The sequence below is a fragment of the Dreissena polymorpha genome, chromosome 8 (assembly GCF_020536995.1).
Source record: "Dreissena polymorpha isolate Duluth1 chromosome 8, UMN_Dpol_1.0, whole genome shotgun sequence".
Taxonomy (NCBI): Eukaryota; Metazoa; Mollusca; class Bivalvia; order Myida; family Dreissenidae; genus Dreissena; species Dreissena polymorpha.
In genome coordinates, this window is record NC_068362.1 from 100,241,652 (window position 1) to 100,263,348 (window position 21,697).

At 36.0% G+C, this 21,697-nt stretch overlaps 1 protein-coding gene and 2 long non-coding RNA genes across 3 annotated transcripts in view; 2 read left to right on the forward strand and 1 right to left on the reverse strand.

The window, feature by feature from the left end:
* The window catches only part of LOC127841431 (outer membrane protein H.8-like), a 158,785-nt gene extending 146,083 nt beyond the window's left edge, over positions 1–12,702 (reverse strand). The window contains exon 1 of the mRNA XM_052370254.1: positions 12,581–12,702. The gene's annotated coding sequence lies outside the window, so the exon portion shown is untranslated. The remainder of the gene's footprint in view (positions 1–12,580) is intronic.
* Positions 4,413–5,202, forward strand: LOC127841434 (uncharacterized). The gene is made up of 3 exons (XR_008030977.1): positions 4,413–4,625; positions 4,732–4,845; positions 5,012–5,202. It is a non-coding gene; the product is annotated as an uncharacterized LOC127841434 (long non-coding RNA).
* On the forward strand, positions 6,622–7,779 carry LOC127841432 (uncharacterized). The gene is made up of 2 exons (XR_008030976.1): positions 6,622–7,068; positions 7,440–7,779. It is a non-coding gene; the product is annotated as an uncharacterized LOC127841432 (long non-coding RNA).
* Positions 12,703–21,697: the final 8,995 nt, after the last annotated feature.

Sequence of the window (21,697 nt, forward strand, 5' to 3'; positions counted from 1 at the left end):
AATATGGAGTGGGTATCGAAGAAATACTGCCTTCCAGACTTTCTGTTGAACAAATCTAGGACCTTTGTCAACCATTGCTTGAAGCGAGTTACAAATGAGCCTGTAGCTAGTGATGTTAAAGAACTTCAAGAAAATGTGCTTACGGTAACCAGCGCATCTAGTGGCAGACAGTATACTGTAGATCTGCAAGGAATGAAGCCCACATGTAGCTGCTTTGACTGGGGAAAATTACACTGGCCCTGCAAGCACATCTTGCATGTCATCATGCATGATCCAGGACATGGTTGGGACACCTTGGCTGAAAGCTTTAAGAACTCCCCTCTGTTTACAGTCGATAAAGGAGTGGTTGAGTATAGCTCTGAAGCCCTTCCCAACCCACCAAACCATGAAAAGGCATCTTACTCTTCAAGCCACATCAAAGTAAGACTCACGGAGCCCACAGCTCTTAGGACACGCTGTAAGGCCCTTGCTTCTGCTATCAATAACATGATGGTCCTAGTGAAGGGAGAAGACTATGAAAATCTGTTCTTCGATTTGTCTGCCCTGTACAAGAAAGTAAGAAACAGGGTGCCTGCAGAGGCTGGGTTGTTTTTGAGACCGAAAAAACTTGGACGCAGGCCTTCCCCTACATATGGGCTGAAGCTGAGGAAGAAAAAAAGGAAAGAAATTAAGAAAACAGGTTATACAATATTTGTCAGGCGGGTTATAATTATGTATTGTATTTGTTTAGTTTCACATAACAACCTGCTTTAACATAAGTAAAATGATAACCTACTTGAAGTATTAAAAACATTTGATCGTTACCATAAAATATGATTAACCCTTTTTCTTGTATGTGCTTCATTGCCGTTGACTATTCAGTGCCATACTCGTATACCACATGCGATATGGGAACTGTGTAAAAAACTGGAGTCAATTGATCACCAAATAAATATTGTACTACTATTTAATTGGTAATACTATTTTTAATAAGGAGCGACGAAGAGGACGACTGCCCAAGTATCGAGCAATGAGAAAATTGTTCCATTAGACTCTGCAATTGTTGTAAGGTAAAAATAAAGAGGGATGCACAATTATTTGGAGTTTTCACATAATATTACTTTTTACAAAATTACATATACTATTTCAGGAATTATAAAAAATATTTTATGTGTCTTTAGTCATTAAAATAAGAATTTAAAAAAAGAACCTGTAATTGAATTTTGCATGTGAATATTTACCTGTACACATTTTGTCAGCTAATAAATCATTTGGACTTTCCAGACCAGCAGAGCCCGCAGAAGATGGGTCTGAGATGAGAAAGGACTTCACAGTTCAGGATTCAGGTATCGGTTGTTATTTTTAACACAACCAGATCAAGTTGTTGAAGTGATTACATTGTAGTAAGTTTGTTGGATGGTGGTTCTTGGTTGTATTGTGAAAAATGTGAGCTGTACTATCCCATTTGTTACAGAGTTGTTATAAAGAACAACATAGTGTTATTTAACCAATTGTGATTGTTGTATAGTATTCGCTTAATAATCATAGAAATTATTAGCAAGTGTATTGTCATGTTGTGTGTTCAAGTTTTGTTTTTGTTGTGAATTTACAGATTAGTGTACAAAAAGACAGGCCTTAAAATATTTACATCAAAAATAATGAGTTTAGGCTCAGATGGTGCTTCTGTCATGACTGGGAAAAATGCTGGTAATTACTGTAATTATTAATTTAAATACATTTATACAATTATGCAGTGGAAAAATATTACTAATAGATTCTGCCGCATCATCAAATGTAAAAGGTTAACACTTTGACACATTTTAAACACATGTTTTCAACAGTTTTTCAACCTTGTTTTTAGGAATCATAGGTGTTAATTAGTTGTCCTTTTCTATAATATGTAATCAGGTTGTTTAAATGGAAAATCAAATCATTATACTTTTGTTATAGGCTGTGCTGCTTTCATAAAGCGTGAGAATCCCCAAATGAATAATGTACATGTATAGCCCATAAGTTGGCCCTTTGCACTTCTCAAGCGGCTGACAAAATCCCTCACCTGTAGCAACACCAGCAAATACTTACAGACTTATTCTATTATTTCAAGGTGAGTTACTGGTTGGTAACATGTTAAAGTCAGCGATTTTCCTCCTTCTTTATAAAATACCAGTAAACGGTACTTTCCCAATCGAGCGAAAATACCCAAATTCCCAATCGGCATCTGAAAAAATCCCAATCGGCGTCATAATTTTTTCTCAAAACGATCGAAAGTTTCGTAAAAAAACCCAACTTTCGGCGAGTGAACAAAGAAAATCGTATAGTTGTGTTTAACCACGCGCTCGATTAATATCGGGTTTTATTATTCAGCGCGTTCAATCAATAGAGTCGTTACTGTTTGCGGTTCTTTTGTCAGGCAGCAAGCGTACTGTTTGACGTCGGTTTGAAACCTTATCGTAGTTTAAAAAATGCCCTCCAGCACTGCCTCTGTGGAAAGGTTGTTCAGTCTAATGAACAATCTTTGCACGACCAATCGGAACCGTCTATCACAGGACACATTGACAGCTCTAATGATGCTGTGCAGAGAGGGATGCCAGCAACTGAGTGATGATCAAACATCAAAGATTGTTGAAATTTTCAAAAAAATGAAAGTGAGAGACATTGCTTTATAAGAGATTAAAACAACTAGTAATTGATTTTGTGTCTTCTATATAATATTTTGTTATTTATATCAACTTTATTACTTTAAGTAATGGTCATTTAGGCATGCCTGCAGGGCTCACGCTGGGCTCAAATTTTAGGGAGAAGTGACTTCTCCCTGGACACTGATTTAGGGAGAAGTGAGGAGACAGGGAGAGGTGGAGAGACTCGGACACAAGGGTTTGCATGTAGGGTGTTACAACACACATATGTGTATCACATTATTGAAGTATGCCACTGTAGTACACATAATTTTATTTCTTTTGTGTATCTTAATTTTTCCAGCAGTTCTAATTAACCAAGTATTAATAGACACGACTGATCAATAACTCAAATTTTACTAGCTCTAAATTCAATCCATTTTGATGTAAATATCATATTATACAGACTAAAGTATTTCAAAGATAATATGTCTATGCAGCAGTAGATAACATAAGCTTAATAAAACTGTCAGACCGGATAATTATGACATTTACACCGTCCGCATCACCCCATCTGTATTTTTCATTCTATTTCTCCTTTGAAACTTAGAAATTAAATTATAATTGACGAAAAATAATGTATCCCAAAACGACAATCCGAAAAATTGTACGCGTTACGCACATAAAACAAATTGTGCATATCGTTTGACAGCAAAAAAATGAAAATCGGAAACCTAGCAAATACGTAATTAATATACAATTTAATTGACATATTGCTTTACAATAGCATAGTTTGTGGGTAAAAAAAAAACAACTAAATTATCACCTTTAAATTTCAAACTATAATCGGTAGAAAGTTGTAACATCATCCACATAGATCTAATTATTTAATCATCATCCTTTTGTTAATTCAGATCGATAGTCGGTAGAAATGTAAAGTGATCAACTTAGAAATAATTTTTTAATTGTTAGGCTCCTTTTTATTTGTTTATCTTTAAATACCACGTTTGCCATCGGCCGCTATACATGTAGTATTGGCAGACGACAATGTCAACTGTGTATTTCCATGAATGACCCAATATTATGTGTGAGCGAACTCAATGTTGATTGGGCAGCTACCATGTGACTTGAATGCTGACTTGACCAATATCGATCGTAGATTAGATAAGTTTGAAGGTTGGGAGAATCGGGGCGGGGATTACCTCAAATTACCTGTCGCTCAATTGCGACACGCTCCTGGCTGCGACAGTTTGTATTGGAAAATTGAGTCAGACCTTGACATCGAGAAAACCGGATGTAAACAAATTCCGATAAGAGGGAGACTGGAAGTCGCTTTTTATCTAAAATTTCTTAAATTTTAGGCGACGTTTGGCGTAAGAAAGCGACTTAGTCGCTCACATCGCCCCCTAGTGCGAGCCCTGGCCTGCAAATGATTATTTTAATGGGTATGTTCAATTAAGTTTGAACTGTATGATGTATTTAATAAGACCCAAACTTCACGACGCGATTTTCCCAATTAAAGGATTTCACGACTCGATTTTTCCCAATTTTGAGGTTTTCACGACTCAATTTTTCCCAATTGGACCGGTACGGGTACTTTTCCCAATTGGACAAGGAAAATCGCTGAAAGTGGATGCTCTTACCGGTACATTTTGTTTCCTTAAGAAATTATAACATAGCAATTGGTAGATATGACTGATCTAAGGTAAATTGTAAAACAAGTTCAACTGACTAAATAAATTTAAATATTTTCATTAAAAAAAAGTTGAATAAAAATCATTAGGCAATATTTCTAGTTTAACCCATGAAAGTGTTTTTTTCTTTAAGGGAAGTGTGAAGCGAGCAGCGAGAATTCACGAGATTCAGTAACTTCTTGATGAACCTACCCTAACTTACAAAGAGATCCACTCTGTGAGATGGCTATCCTATTTCCAGGCATTGACAACTGTGTACAGGACCACAGACAGCCTGTTGACATACCTTGCTGAGAAGGGAACAGAAGACCCCAAAGCAAATGGACTTAAGAAGAAGGTAACTTTTGTTCTTATCTATATTTCAATTGCCTTAAACTTTTCATATTTCATTTCAAGCACACATTCATTTTATTTAGTTGCTAAAAATGGGCAATATTTTTCAGATCTCCACAGACACGTTTTTGTCTATCATCTACTTGCTCATGTATGCCATGGCCCCAGTGACGCAGTTGTCACAATTTTTCCAGACAGAAAACGTGGATGTAGGTCTTGTACAGGTGTGTCAATGTTTTGTTTTTTGGAATTAAATTATTGACCTTTCTACTTCAAACATGTAACCATGGTGGTAGGAACTTATTTATTTAAAAGCAAAACACTGGTTAAGTAGTTGATAAGCATTTGCCTAATCTGCTTTGATTTTAAGTAATACTTTTTTAAACAAAGGTGAAGTTAGATCTTTGTTTGGCTGATCTGGAAAAGGTAAAAAGCTTGGACTCTCCTCACTCAAAGAAGCTGATGGAAGATCTCCCACATGACAGCTCCACTTTCAAGGGTCAGCATTATATAACCAGAACCAATTTCAAACTGGAAGACCTTGCCAATGAATTTGTGGATTCATTGATAGACAACATTAAAGCCAGGTAAATATAAAATCAGTTAGTTTACAAAGTTCATGGGGGCTATATTGATTCACATGAATGGAGACTAGCCTTTATTAATTCACATGTGTATTTAAACAAATACTTCAATGTTCTCTTTCTGATCTCATTTCAGATTTGCTGGAGATCGACTTGCTGACGCACTTCAGTGTTCTAGGCATGAGACCACTGTCATTCCTGTCTGCACAACAGCTGGGGGAATATGGCTACAAAGAGGATTTACACTTTGTGCAACTTTTATGGCTGAACCCAGACCTCATCTTGGCTAGAGGATGGAGAGAAGCAGGAACAAACCTCACAGCCCCTTGTTGACCCTATTAAGACCAAGGATGAGTGGCAGCTAGTGAAGAGAAAAGTGCTTGCTGAACAATATCCAAGGGATTCAATGAACCAGCTTTGGTCCCTCATTGTCAAGTACCATCCAGAGTTCAAAAATCTTAGCATTCTTGCAAAACTTGTCCTTTCTTCCAGTGTCCATACTGCTGGATGAGAACGTGGCTTTTCTGTGCAGAACAGAATCCTTAAAATATTCAGAAACAGGCTTTCAATTGAAACTCAGCACTGTCTGATGACACTCAAATTGGATGGTCACAGCAGGCTGACTTTCAATTTCGATTCTGCGCTGTCAAAATGGAAAAAAGCTAAAAAACAGGAGAATTTATGAATTAAAGAAATTAAATAAAAAAATAAAACAACAACCAGCAGTATTTTAATATTATGTTTGTGGTGTATTTTCACTGGTTTGTGAACACTATTCTTTAATTACTGGATGTTATTAGTGACAACTGTGTTTATTAGATCATTGTGTCAGAGCTTCAGATAAGGGCTGTACAGCCGTAAATACGGCTTTTTCTTGAAGGTTTACTCATTTATTTTTATAAACTGGACGTACAAGTACGACTTTAATATCCCTTTTACGCATTTACGAAAAAAATCTGGCCGTACCGATACGTCGGCGTCATTGAGCGTGATTTGTTGGTCTCTAACCTAATGGCGCTTTTCGTTAATTTAAATTACAGAAAAGTTGTAGACTGGATTCCAACCAGGGGTGGCGAAATCTCAAAAAACTATACTTGTCCACAGACAACCATTTAGGAAATTTAACTTGTCCGTTGCTGAACTACACTTGTCCGTTAATGTTTATATAAAAAAAAAACGCATTTATTGATTAATGTAAAACAATGTGGAATATACCAAAATGAGAATGATTTGCTAGTTTTGTTTATAGTTGTATTTCAATAGTACATTCATTATAGCAGTATATTATAAACAATATAAAGACTTTCTAATACTTTTAATCTTGCAAAGGTAGTGTTATAAAAACATGTGTTGAACATAACTACATCGTAATCTTAACAAATTAAACTAGTTCAATATGTCGACCTCATCAGACTCAGGGCTTTTTTTCCTTCTTTGCGATTGGCCGTGGACGGACATTTCACAATTTTGACACGGCCAATTCACAAACCTGACATGGCCGTGAATATTTACAAAAACGGCCGTTTTAAATCGTGAAAAACGGACTTTTTGTGCTCAAAACTGTCAAAAACGGCCATTTCGGAACAGAAATATAAGTTTCATAACCTCGTTTTTAATTCCGAATTCGCGAAAAACTGTCGACTCGCGTTACCGATGTTTGTTTGTTTTAATCGATTTTAAAGTGTTGTGTAACCGGTGAAACCGGCGTAAATAGTAAAAGCTCTGCCCAGCAACGTCACTATAAAAAATGGCGACGCCGAACGCTCTCTCCTACACGAAGAAAATTTAAAAAAAAACGCAAAATAATCCCGATTTATTTAAATTTGGGATAACAGTAAAGAAACAAAAGCTTTCTACAGAAGGGTAAGATTTGAAACATGCACATTGATAACATTATAAGGAAAGTCATTTGATAAAAGTGAAAGTATCTGCCGCGGCTTATGTATTGATGGAAGCTAGTCAAAACGGCCCCTAGTCAAAACGTCCCCTAGTATTGATGACCGAGACTTGTTATTCGTATCTGTTTACGATTGGAAATCTTGGTTAAAGTACATGTAATAATGTGGTTTTTTCATATATATTTTTTTCATTTAAATGCATATTCATGACACATATTCATGATTCAAACTTTGTATGTAGTCTATTTATGCTTTGTGAAAAAATGTGAAAAATAAAATAACTTGTTTACATTTCTTACAAAAGTACTGTTTTTCAATGTATACCTAATGTTTCAGATCAAATGACAACCTCCCAGGGAGATCATCATACACTGGCGAGGGTCAGGCTCACAGAACATGAAAATTATCATGAAGAAGGAATTTTCCTCTTCAGATTTTGAGAGAATTATTGACATTTTCAAGAGTAAAAAGAACAGAGTTCTAAAGCTGTAAAGTCCAGAACATGTCTGAGTTATGTGCCCTTGAAATGTTCTATGTTTATAAATGTTATTCCTGTGGTAAAGAATTGTTGGGACCAGGTATTTTAGTTGCATTTGGTACATGAATAATTTTTTGCAAATCAGATATATGTATATGTGTTGTTATTGTATCAAATACAGTATTCATAGAAGGAAAATATGCCTTTATTGCATTATTTAAGGAAATTTTGATAATATTCAAGTGTTTAACATGCTTTAGCTATGCTAATGCATTGAACTTTGAATTTCACAATTTAAAGAGTTCGCGACTCGTTTTTTTCACAATTTTAAGAAGTTCGCGACTCAATTTTTCACAATTTTGAAAAGTTCGCGACTCAATTTTTCACAATTTTGACAAGTTCGCGACTCATTTTTTCACAAAGTGAGGGGCCAGGGCCGCTTCACAAAGTCAGGAAAAAAAGCCCTGAGACTGAGGCTTTGCGCCGCTACTGGTAGCAATTTGATTATCATCAACTGGTAACCATTGAATATCTGTGAGCCAAGTTTCTTGAAGAGTTCTGGTGCGTTTAATAGATCATATTTTTTATCATAATCTTTCTTAGTTTTTTTGGGAGGTGGACTGCTCAAAGCTTCGGGTTTCTGCTCCGTTGTTGAAGATTAAAAAAAAAAAGTTCCATCTTTACCATTGAAGTCGTCTTAAATAACAAGGTAGACCGTGTTTTGATTATCTTACTTTGATACTTTTTATTTCCATCTGATTGTAAAAAAAGAAAAGAAACCAGTCTGTACACTGTCTTACAGTTGGGCCGAATGTTTAAAATGCGGCATGCTCCTGGTCTCTTATAGAATAAAGGAGATCAATGCGCAGGAGAGTGCCCGTATTTTAGCTTGATTGCTCCGCAAATAGCACTGACAATGTAATCGCATGTCAACATCCGGTTTTGTAAAACTAAATTTAAATTACGGCTTTAATACAATGTATTTTTTTCATTTGTATACCTGGACCCGACTTTTAAAAAACTTGTTGTCCACGGACAACTTAATTGAAAAAAATCAGTTGCCCAGACAAGCAAATGTACGACTCGGGCAACTCGGACAACTCGGACATTTGATTTCGCCACCCCTGGTTACTTGTAAACCCGTCAAAAACAATGTCTGCGCGCAAGGGAAGGCCGTCTTACTTTCGGTTTCAAAAAAACAACTTTGTTGTCATATATGGCTACATACGGTTGTCTAACTGATATTCAATCTGTAAACCCAGAAAAAGAAATTGATGCCCCGATATTTAACGATTTGATTGCAACGGTGGCTACTTTGCAACTTTGACAGTTAACTGCTAAAGCAATGATTCTTTTGAAATGAGACAGTGACATTAGTGTTCATTTACTTAGCTTACTAGTTGGCTTGTGTTTTCTTGTCAAGAAAAATGAAGAAATAGTATTTAGTCATGCGTTTTAATGTGTTGTTTTATTTGTATCATAATTCAGAATGGAAAGCCTAATAGAGTAACTGTTTAAAAAGCTAAATATATTGATTATAATTGTTGCAAATGTGTCTGTAAAGTCAGTTATACACCCTTCAATATACAAGAACATGGGTAGTACAGTACTACCTGTATTTTTGGATATGGTAGTACAGGTATTTATTGATTTTCAGCGTTACTCCTTTTCTTTCTGTTAGTGGCAGTACCGTTACTAATTTCACAAATCCTTATCTGAAGCTCTGTTGTGCTATTCTTGGATTTTCTTTGCAACGTGTTAATTACATCAAATGAGTGTATTAACATGAGAGCCCATGCACATAATGTGAAAATACTTGTGCATAAAACTTGTGGTTTGTATGCAGTTATTAGTTGGCAACTATTTGCATTTATGTTTATATCTTTTCATGTTCATTATCTGTGAATATCCTATTGCTTATTATCATATTTGCATCTACATGTGTAGTTAGGTCTAAGTGTATGTTTTAAATGCCTTGTGCGTGATAAATAGTCAGCATATTTGTAATTTCCAACATTACATGTATGTGTTATGCTCTTCCTTAGCTAATAGATCATTTAAAACCTGATTACTGCTTCTCATTTGTTATGTGTGTGTGTTTTGTTGCTAAATTCATCAATGGACAGTCAATAATACTTGGGACTCACACTTTCAGTTTGGGACTTTTTTTTAGTCCAGCGAGTTCCAGGATTCACATATATTAACAGGTTTTTTTTTTAGAAAAAGGGGAAGACGCTGGACGCTGGGTAAAAGGGGAAAATCGAGCGCGAAAGAGACATATTTGGGGAAAAAATAAACACTGTTCATTTCAATGTCTATAACTCACCTACAGACTTCAGGGTTTTTTTTAGAAAAAGAGGCATGTCTCTGACCTTTTTGTTCTTAAACACATGAACAAGTATGATATTAAAGTCAAAGTCCTAAATAAAGTTGCAGGGGTAGATCTAATAATGGGAAATATTTCAACTTGGGCCGGGGAACCATGTCAATATTGTGATTTCAATTTCATGATGAATGGGTTGACGATCTAGATCTGCTACAGTATTGGAAGGGAAAGGTGCGGCAGCTGCCGATTGTCTACTTTCACTTTCACAATAATCCGACCATATTAATCGATGTTGATTACATGTACCTCCGAATCCTGCTTGGTTTCAACGGGTTTTGATGATTCATTCTTCAAAAATGCGTCAACGCAATTAAAATTTTCCGAGTCCGAACGTTTTATTTTGTTCATGTATGAACGCCAATTGTGAGACTTTTTTCTGTTTTAACGTTTATATCTTGGCCTTCACATAAACCGGATGAAAATTCGACTGGTTTCCGGTAATTAATTGACGAAACACCCTTCTCTGGCAAGACCGGAATCCAGTAAAATAGTCACATGATTAATACGATTAGTTGCCCAGTTTCCATGACGTAATTTAAGAGCTATATATAGAATCACTGGGATTCCCAGATTTGAGTGTTTGTCGGGAGAGAGAGAGAGAGAGAGCGAGATCGTTGTACATGGTACAAATTGGATAAGTGTCGACTTCCCAAAAGAAAAAAAAACATTTCTTTGAGGGTAAAATATTATATTTTGGTGAAAAATTATATTTTTGGAGGGGAAATGGTATTTTTAGGGAAAAAATTCTGGTAGGGGAAGACGCCGAATATCGGCGTCACTTTCTTAGTAAAAAAAAAACCTGATTAAATTGTAAAAATTCTATTTCCGGGATATTGTTTTAGTATGTTGATGCTGCATTAACAAATACAAGTGTATATGAAGTGAAATCACCAAAAATAAACAAAGGTTGGGATAGACACCTATAAACTGTTAGATGCCAATATGGTGGACGAACCAGTTATCAAACACCTAAGAAATAACGTTAAATTACTTTAAAATTGAAACACTTAAAATGACAAAAACATTTTGTCTTAACAAATGACTAACAGTTCAATCATTGAATGATTTATCTGTCAAGTTTTTCAGCAAACTACCTTCAAGAATTCATAACAATGATTCTCCGATTATTGTCACCTCTACTAGCTCTAGCAGACAAAACAAAATGGCCGCAGGCGGCCGATGTAAACATGACCTATTACCCAACACTTCATAAATACTACTCCAGTATAAACAAAGTCACATGACTATCATGTGACCCGGACTCGGCGAAAAAATCTGCGTCTGCTGCAATCAAAATTGCAAATGGAAATATGCTTTTTAATGTGTAAATGCACGTTTGATCAATGCATTCAAAAAGTAATAGCAAAAAACACACAAAACGGTGTAAATAACAATAAATACATTCCTTTAACCTGTTTTCGGCGCATTTGTTTCAAGCTAAGTAGGCAAGTAGGTCATGGACTTCATGTGCGACCATTTGTTTATCAATGTGATGTCATGTGCATACAGAACTATTGTAAAAATACGGAGCTTCAATGGGGGATCGAACCCACGACCTCCAGAGTGGTAGTCAGACACTCTTAACCGCTTGCTGAAAAGCTAGCTCAACAGCAAGGCTGTTGGAATAGACCTTAAATCACTACACTCCTCCCCCTCTTAATGTTACAAGGCCAGACATGCCTGCTACAGCATGTCATATGAAACTTTTTGCTATATTATAGTGTCGACCGCTTCACAAGCGGCTCCTTGAAGCCATTAGAAATGTTTCAAGGCCAGACATGCCTGCTACAGCATGTCATATGACACTTTTTGCTATATTATAGTGTCGACCACTTCACAAGCGGCTCCTTGCAGCCATTAGAAAGCTCACACCCATGTTCTGAATCACAGTTTGTGTTTGCCTCGTTGCCATTATTGTAAAAATACGGAGCTTCAATGGGGGATCGAACCCACGACCTCCAGAGTGGTAGTCAGACACTCTAACCGCGTCGCTGAAAAGCTAGCTCAACAGCAAGGCTGTTGGAATAGACCTTAAATCACTACAGAACCAAAAGAAAACGTCTGATAATAGGTGCTGTTCGATAACAGGTTCTTACACGATAATATGATTTTAACATTTAAGTACAAACATTCATTGCAAACCTGTCTGATGAGCTGTTGCTTTTTATCGAATGCTGCGATGCCGGCGTCCCTCAGATAATGCAAAATTATTGCAGTTATTAAGCCCAGAAAACAGCACTTTCACTGGTCGCAAATGTTTTTTATTGGCTGATCCCACCAGCATTATGTCATTGGATTCAGAACAGCATGTCCTTATATAAAAAAATCACTAACATTTCTTCGTTTTCATGTTCAACTTTTCTCGTCGTCAATAAAGTGTTTCCTTTGATTTAAACTAATTAATTATTTAAACCTTAGAGATTGCTTATAACGAAGACAATTTCCTCTTACTATAGTGAACATCGAAATAAACGTTAGGACAGTATGCACCTGTTAGCACTATGAAATTCCAAGCAAACAGAAATTGGATCTCCCGCTAAACTGCGTCACGTGGGGTGCTAACGATATTATCATATTGTAATAATCGCTCGATTTACTTAAATCCGAACTTACCAAATCTATTTCACAACGAAGTCAGTGTCATGTCGTTTAATGGGCGGATTGTTTGGTATTCTGCCATGTTAAGTCGTTCTCACGAAAAAGACGTCCGTCTGAGAGTTATTTCATTGCTACGATTTATTGTTGTTGTTGTTAAAGTAGTCAAACCGGTCACAAGTTAAACCGGTCACACAAAAAAAAAACACAACAGCAAAACACATTCTCCTAGCAGAGTTGTCGTTCGTGCCTCAACATACGCGAATGTAATGAACCGCAGTGTAAGAGAGTGAGAAAAACGGTGTTAAGACTGGTAGCCGGCTTTAGATAAAATATTACGCATTGGCAAATCTCCACGCACAGTTGTAATTTATATATTCTCTCGTCCAGTAACCTGTTTCGGTCGGTCACCTATTTCGGTAGTTCGTATTTTTTTGCGAGTGCCCTCTATCCAAGTAACGAATGCAGTCAACGTTTTGTGTGTACATAGCAAGTGTCAACACCGACGGCTACTCGCATTGTTTATCAAAAATGAGGACAAAACAATTAAGTATTCCGATCTGAATTGAAACCATCGACATTTTGATCATTTTTGATATTTCTTTTTTTTCTCTTTCTATAAAAAGAACATCAACATAGAGATAATCCGTTCTTGACAGTTCCAAGTATGCTGAGGGAAGATTTTGGCGTCTGCTGTCAAAGTCACGTGACTGTCATGAGGTTAAAAAATAAAATTGCGGTATAAGGGGCGTTCAAAACGTATAAAACAAAAAATATCTTCTTATATTTTCTTACAAGAAAATAGCAGAACTATGCAATCAGGGCACTTCAGCTTGTGATTGAACAAATACTTTTAGTGATCTTTGAGTTTTATAAAAGAACTTGTAATCAAATGTAACGATAATGAAAAATGCTTAAGTACAACATTATTCGAGTAATGTGTTATAGACGTATTTAAATTGTCGTTGTTGTAAATATACATTTGTATTTAGTTCATAAATATATTTATTCTGAATGATATTGAAGTAAATTATTTTTAAAGGAAACATTGCTCTGATTGTCCAATGGTTGGACAGAGTAGATTTTAACTGTAAATAGGATTAGTAGCGTTCTTTTGTAGTAGCTGATTAGTTTTTAGTATGTAGAGACTGCGTAGAAAGTTGAACTGTTTTTTATAACATTTTTATACGTTAATTTGCTTGTCAAGCATGAGTTTATTCACTCAACCACATCCGTGTGCATGAATGACTATTTTAAATGTCATTCATTGCATATCTTTCACACTGTCAACCTGTATGTTTATGATATTAAATCATAAATATAATATATTCAGGTAAATATGCATTTTATACATCTTTTATATTTATGTCTGTCAGTTGTATTATTGTATTTATTTGGTTTTAATAGTTGCATTTGTGTATTAATTCTGTTGGTATCTTACCGTCGGAACACATAATTTTACATATAATTGAAATGTATACTTATTATTTCGAATGTCATTCTTTGCATATCGTTCATGCTGTCAACCTGTATGTTTATGATATTAAATCATAAATATAATATATTCAGTAACCCAAACGTGTTGGTTGAAGATAGAACCCTAAACGCCCATACGGCAACCAAAGATTGGTCTTAATACCATTTGTGCCCTGTATTTTCATTTTTATCCTGTCAAGTCATGCTCAAAATACAGGCTGTATTCCCCTACTGACATGGCAAATGCGTTTAGAGCTTCCAAGGAACAGCAGATATTAGTGTGTAGAGCAGCAATACAGTTTGGTGTTCAAACTACTTCACTACGACAGAGAGTTAGGGGTAGTTGATGCAGAAGTTATGTCATCGGGACTCTCTCTCTCGTTATGTCACAAGAGGAAGAAGCCATGTTTGTTAACCATTTGAAGTTTATTGATAGTGTAAGATTGGCTACGCGAGGATGGAAGTTGTGACCATGGCTTCCGAATATGCGGCTTGCCTTCACACACGAGATAATCAAAACATGCAATGATTTTCCTGAAATATATCTATTAACTATATAGTTCCTAATATGTTGTCATTCTGTCATTCTGAATACAGACATTACATGACTGTATAAAATTGTTAAATTGTCGATGATATGGAAAAAATACGCCAGCGCCGGTTGAAGAACTTTTAAAAAGGCCTGTTACAGTTACACGTGTACTGCGTTTTAAATATGACTTGCGACGACCGAAATATTGAGGTCTGAAGTCAATCGACCGAAACAGGTGCCGCAGTACTCAAATGTCCTCGCATGTTTTCATGGCCAAATCTCGGTGTTATGGAAAAAGGGGAAGCAATCGATCAATCTCGATAAATGAATTAATCGACTATAAATAAGTCTGCTTTACGTATGCATTTTTTTGCCGACTTTATTGTATTTAACCTGATTTTTTTTGTTCGATTCTTTGTTCCATCGACCGAAACAGGTGACTCGAGGATACCATGCCTGTCATCACACAAAACTTAGATTCATTTACTTTTATATTTTAAAACTAGTGTATTAGTGTATGTCTCATAGTCGGTGTAGCATAAAAACGTGCACAAGTCCAATACAGCTTTCATTGCGATGTATTTTTGCTCATAAAATTCTAACACAACGTTTTCCAATCTTCATAAAATATTCTGAACAACAAGATAACTGCAACGGCCTTACGGCTCTGCGACAACAAGTAAGTGTGACCTATCTGCTCGGTTGTCTAACGTGTACGTTACTCTACTGAAGTGAATATATTAACATACATCGAACCACTCATTGGTGACGTGTGCAGTTTTCGATGGGAACTTGTTCAAAGTCACGTACCCAAAGGTAACGACTTCATATGACGTATGCAACGGACGTATATGGACGTTAGCCTGTCATTTACATGAAAGTATACAACAATTAATGGACTGCATGTGCTTACCCAAGAGGCATGACTAATTAGTGAACCAATCGATGGGCGATGACTTTATGCGTTCTCCTCGTCTAGTGTGGCGTTTACATATGATGTCTATTTGTGTATCAATTTAGGTAAACACGATATTGAACTTGATGTAAAACAAACATAAATTAATACTATCCTTAGTAACCTTATGCAATTTGTAACATTTAGATTCGTAATGAAAAATTAATTAACTAAATTAAAATAGTAAAAATAAAAATAGGAAAATAAGTGTACCACGTGTCCCGGCTATTATCACGTGGTTGGTTACAACGGCCGGTACTGGATTCAGCTATGCTGGTTCCAGGCAAATCTCTGCGCGGAGGTTGACGCCTTGCATGAATCACATGATGTCGGACTAGATGGTTTTATTTCCAGTAAAGCCCGATACATACATTTTTCACAAAACATAAAGATTTAGTAATGCTTTTATACTTCAAATGCTGTTTAACGAGTCCTATGTGCAATAGGCGACCTGGTTATGATCAAATCGAAGAAACAACAAATATTCCAGACTAAAAAATTCCGTTTGAATTTCGTTAACATTTACATTTTTTAATTGTTGTTAGTTTTGCAACAATAATGTCTCCTAAACTTTGGAAGGAGGTGTAAATGTAAATAATGATATCAATTAAACTGTTAAATGAATATGACAGATGCTATTATAATGTTAAATTTAGTTTGTTACAATGTTTATTAATACACCAGTTTAACAGTGTCATCTGCGAATATTTATCTGAAGTGCTCAAAAATATGTGAGTTAAAAGCGACTGCATATTATTTGTGTACTAAATTTAAAAAAAAAACTGAACGATACATGGCTATACGTCAAAATCCCCCAAACAAACGAATACTTACCAAGTTGAAGTTTGGTTGGGATTCTATGTAGTCATATATCTAATGAAGAGATCACATGAGATGCGCGCCGAACCGTGACCATAATATCAGTACTTAACAGCTTCAAACCATAAATTTTCGAAAACATAGAGCACAAACACCCTTTATAGATATTAAGAACAACCTCCGTGCACAATTTCCTGGGAGGGTATACACAAAAACATTTCATAACTAACACTGTGGGTGGGCATGTGATCTCTTCAGTAGATATATGACTACATAGAATCCCAACCAAACTTCAACTTGGTAAGTATTCGTTTGTTTGGGGGATTCTATTACGTCATACTACTTCCGAGACCACATGAGACTTTAAAGCAATACAGAGAAAATTTATGACATATGTAGAAATTTCTACATACCAGTGTAGTTGTCCAACCTATTGTGAAGAATCCAATAAAGAATCCGAGAAGGATCTTTGCTGTTGTATGTCTCTATTATAGAACCGGTTGAACGTTGTAGCATTATTCCATCCCGCAACAGATAGTATTTCCTTAAAAGGTACAAACTGACTAACTTTGGATGTTGATGCACCTCTTATTGAATGAGCTTTATAAACGTTAATGTCAATTCCAGCTAAATGCATAACTGTTTTAAGCCATCGGCTAATAGTACTTGCAGTCACAGCATGGTATGGTTTCAAATAACTGATGAATAACAATTGTTCCCCTTTTCTTAAAGGTTCTGTTCGCTTGATATATTCCCTCAAAGTATGTACAACACAAATGTTTTTATCAGGAAAATATTCCTTTAATTCAACATATGGTACACGCCTACCAGGCTTACATTGTTTTAAAGAGTTACTGTACTGTAACACAATAGAATTATGACCTTGCCTAAGGCCCTCAAGTGTCAATAACTTTAAGGACTGAACTCGGCTAGCTTGTGTCAGGGCAATCAACATTGCTAATTTCAATGTAAGATTTTTTAATGTCAATAACCTTACATCAGGTAAATTTTTTAAATACTTCAACACTATATTCACATCCCAAACATCTTTATACCTTGCCTTAGATGGTCTTAAATTAAAAACACCATTGAGAAATCTTTTAATCAACGGATGTTGGCCAACCACAAAACCGTCTAACAAAAAACCTAATGATGACAAGGCACTTCGTGCAATATTAATAGTGTCATATGATAAACCACTGTCAAATAATTGTGTAAGAAAATCTAAAACATCATTCACAGTAACTTGAAGTGTATTAATCTCCCTTTTACTACAGAACAAAAACCATCTTCGAATGTATACCGAGTACTGTTTTTGAGTGGAAGGTTTCCATGAAGCAAGCATGATGTCAACAGCTCGTTTTGGAATTTGTCTGTCTTCAAAGGATTTCCTGATAATCGAGAAACAACTAACTGGAGTTTGCCTGCCAAAGGATGTACTTTGGACGTATTGGCTATCATCAGTGTAGTCCTTTCGACTGGAATCACTAACGGAATATCTATCAATAGTTCCAAGAAACTGTTCCACCAGTTCTGAGTTGGCCACAGTGGAAGTATCATAATACATTCGCCCTTGTCCCTCCTGAGCTTCGCCAGAGTCCGTCCGATCAAACTGAAAGGACAAAATATGTACATCAATAATTTTGACCAGTCGCATGAAAAAGCATCTACATATTTTGCGTCTGCATCTGGTTTCCATGAAACAAAGATCGGCAACTGGGTATTTACCCTAGATGCAAACATATCAATCTGTGGTAATCCCCATTTGTCAATAATTTTTGAAAAAATTTCCTTATTCAACTGCCATTCAATATTGTCATTAAAATTCCTTGAACCAAAGTCAGCAATATTGCTAACACCAGGAATATGAGTCGCTGATAGCCAAATATTCTTATTCATACACCAAACCAACAAATCATGAACCAAGTCATTACAATCTAGTGATTTACAACCACTCATGTTTTGAATATATGCTACAGCACAAGAGTTGTCTGAACAAATTCTTACATGCAAATGGTGTTTTTCTTTGCAAAATGCTTTGACAGCTAAAGATGATGCTAATAATTCCAAATAATTAATGTGATGTGTAGCTTCAACAACTGACCATCTGCCACCAATTTCTTGGCCATCACATTTTGCAGCCCAACCTAGTGTTGAAGCATCTGTGGTTATTGACAAATCAGGATTTCCATGATCAATAAGCCTTTTTTGATAACTTAAATTATCAATCCACCATTTCAATTCAACTTTCATTTCGCATGTGATATACATTAATTTGGAAAAATCACCTTTCGCTTTATTCAGTGCTTGAATTTTACCAATTTCAATTTTCCGGTAAAACAAACGGCCATATTCTACTGCGGAAAAACTTGAAACCATGAGACCTACAAGTCTAGCAACTGATTGAATTGTTGCTTTTGATTTGTAAAACAAAACTGAACACTCTGAGATTAAAGTATGTACTTTAGATACTGGCAAAGATACTTCCATTTTCTCAGAATCAATTTCATTACCCAAAAAGGTAATTTTTGTTGTGGGAATTAGAACCGATTTTGTTTCATGGATTATGAACCCTAGTTCAGTCATCAACAAAACTGTGTCAACCACATTTTGTCTACATTCTTGATATGTATCACCAAGAAGTAAAGAATCATCAATAAAACCAGAATTTGGATGACCACGCATTCGCAATGCAGCAAAAACTGGTTTCATAAGTTTAGTGAAAATTCTCGGGGCAAAAGAAATACCATTTGGTAATGCACAATATTGATAAACATGACCAGAAAATGTAAATCTGAGTTTTACTTGATCTTCCTCAGCTATATAAATAGAATAGTAAGCATGTTTGAGATCAACAGATGCCATAAAACAACCTGGACGTACCATTTTTAGAGCAGACTCAAAGGTGTCCATTTTAAAATGGTGATATTCAATATATTTATTTAACTCTTTTAAGTTTAAAATCAGTCTATATTCCCCAGGTGTCTTTTTGGGAACAACAAAAATAGGAGAAAGAAACTCATTTGGAACATGAGAAACCTCTTTAATAACTTTTTGTTCTTGCAATTTTTGTAATTCTTGTTCCACTACAGATCTCTCTGTACAATTGAAATTTGTTTCTCTACAAATTAATCTAGTTGGTCTCCTATTATCAATAAAAGGTATATGACAACTTTTTATAATATCAATGACATTTGGATCATTCGTTAATTTAGTCCAATTTTTTTCAAAATACCGTATTCTACCGGCTTCAAATTTATCACTAACCTGACTTATTTCTTCTGCCCCTCCCTCTGGTTTTTTGCAGGCACTGGAATTCAGTCCTCAGTCCTGATGTAACCAGGGAAACCAGGATATCCACGGCCCCGAAAACCTCTTCGGAAGCCCCGTATTCCTCGCCTATATGGCATATTTCGATATCCTCGTCCACGAAAAAACTTTCCAATTTTTCCAATCTTGCTCATATCCTGTATGTCCTTGACATTTATGTTCACATCTGTTTCATTACCATACAGGAAATCAGTGAATGGTAAACTTGGAGAAGTCAAAGGATAGAACTTTGGATCCAAATCATTCCTGTGTGACTCTTTTCTCTTGTTATTTATTAACTTGTTTGACTGTCCAAGCAAAGCAAGAGCATTAGTTCCCCACTCTAACGACTGAGCGTCAACATTTTGGCCTTCTTTGTCTAACAATTTTGCAATGTTAATAGAGGCTTTCACAACATTATTCTGAATAGACTGCATTTTAGCATCTTCAGTTTGTGTTTGAGGTTTCAAAAGGCGCCAGATTCCTGGATTTACCCTCGTTTTTGTCAACGCCTCACAATTTACTGGCCTATGGACATCCTTACAAATTTCTGTCACACGTTCTTCTGAAACACCACTTCGGAACGAAGTGTTGATAAACATAGCAAGATCATCATTGACTTCATTGTCAACTTTTTCGGAGAACAAAAACTTGTCGGACAAACCTTTGAAACATTGCCTTGAATTTTTACCAGGTTCACATTCTGACTGAACACCATCTATAATAGTGTTACTACAATTAATGTCAACAGGCTGCTGTTCATGTTCGTCAATTTCATGATAGTCTCCCTCAAACTGAACATCTGGTGTGTGGTCATACCATTCATAAAGAGTGTCAACTCTACCATTCAACTTTTCTAATTTCTCACCTTGTTGTACGACATTTGAGTTTAACTCACGCAGAATAAGGAGCACCTCCTTTGTTGGATCTTTGTCAGTTTTTTGAGGTTTGTCTGGTTTTTTCATAGGCTGTTTAGAAACAGTAGCAGGCTTTTCAACCTGAATAGGCACATTAATGTTCTCTTTATCGCCACTGCCACCGGCAGGGGATTTTCCTTTAGTCAGTAACATTGATTCCGCCATCTTGAACCATGTGCTACTACATTCAGTGCGTGACTATTCTTAATCAATTATTCACTTTTATTTAAAAAATAAATAAATTATATTATTATAAATGCAAACAAATCAAGAATAACCGCGTTATTCTTATTATAATGAAAAAACAAAACATATATAATTAAAACAACAACGTTGTTTTCAATAAATTTTTGTCACGGTCACACTCCACTAAACTAGCAGAACAATAGAATTCGTCTATACACGATGAATTCTGAAAGCGCACTGATATTATGGTCACGGTTCGGCGCGCATCTCATGTGGTCTCGGAAGTAGTATGACGTAATAGAATCGATGGATATATATAAAAACAAAAACGCTGTATTTATTTTATGCCGAAGCTTTCGACCTCACGATCTTCATCAGCGGCCATTTTTTATTTCAAGATGTTTCAAATATGTACGGATATGACGTCGTGCATTTCCGGCGTTAACGTTGTTTTAGCACCCCTTCATGTCTGTTTATTCTTGCAAGTTGATGTCATATGGTCGGTATGTCCTTAGTTTTGCCTTCCATAATTGCTCAATGGTCTTGCGATACTCGTCCGACCCGTTTAGTTTTTCAAGTCCCATTATTTGAAAATCATCCATGGAAAAACTCGAGTTCCTGGACACTGTGACATTAATACAAAACGGGCGCCTTCAAAACGACCTATATACTTAACCTACTGATAAACATCTGTACCTACACAGGAATTCTTCGCACCCGGAGTCTACAAAAAAAAGCGATACCATTTGGTCTGGGTGTGCGTGCGAAAAGAATTTGTTCAGAGAAGTTTGCCTACCGGAAGCACAAACAGGCGATGAAAGCACAGCTCGTAAACCGTGGATATGACGGATATGTTGTAGAGACCGAATTAATAAAGGTCGACAATAAAAAGAGAGAGGACATTCTACACGAAAAGAAAAACTCGGAACGTAATACGAGGA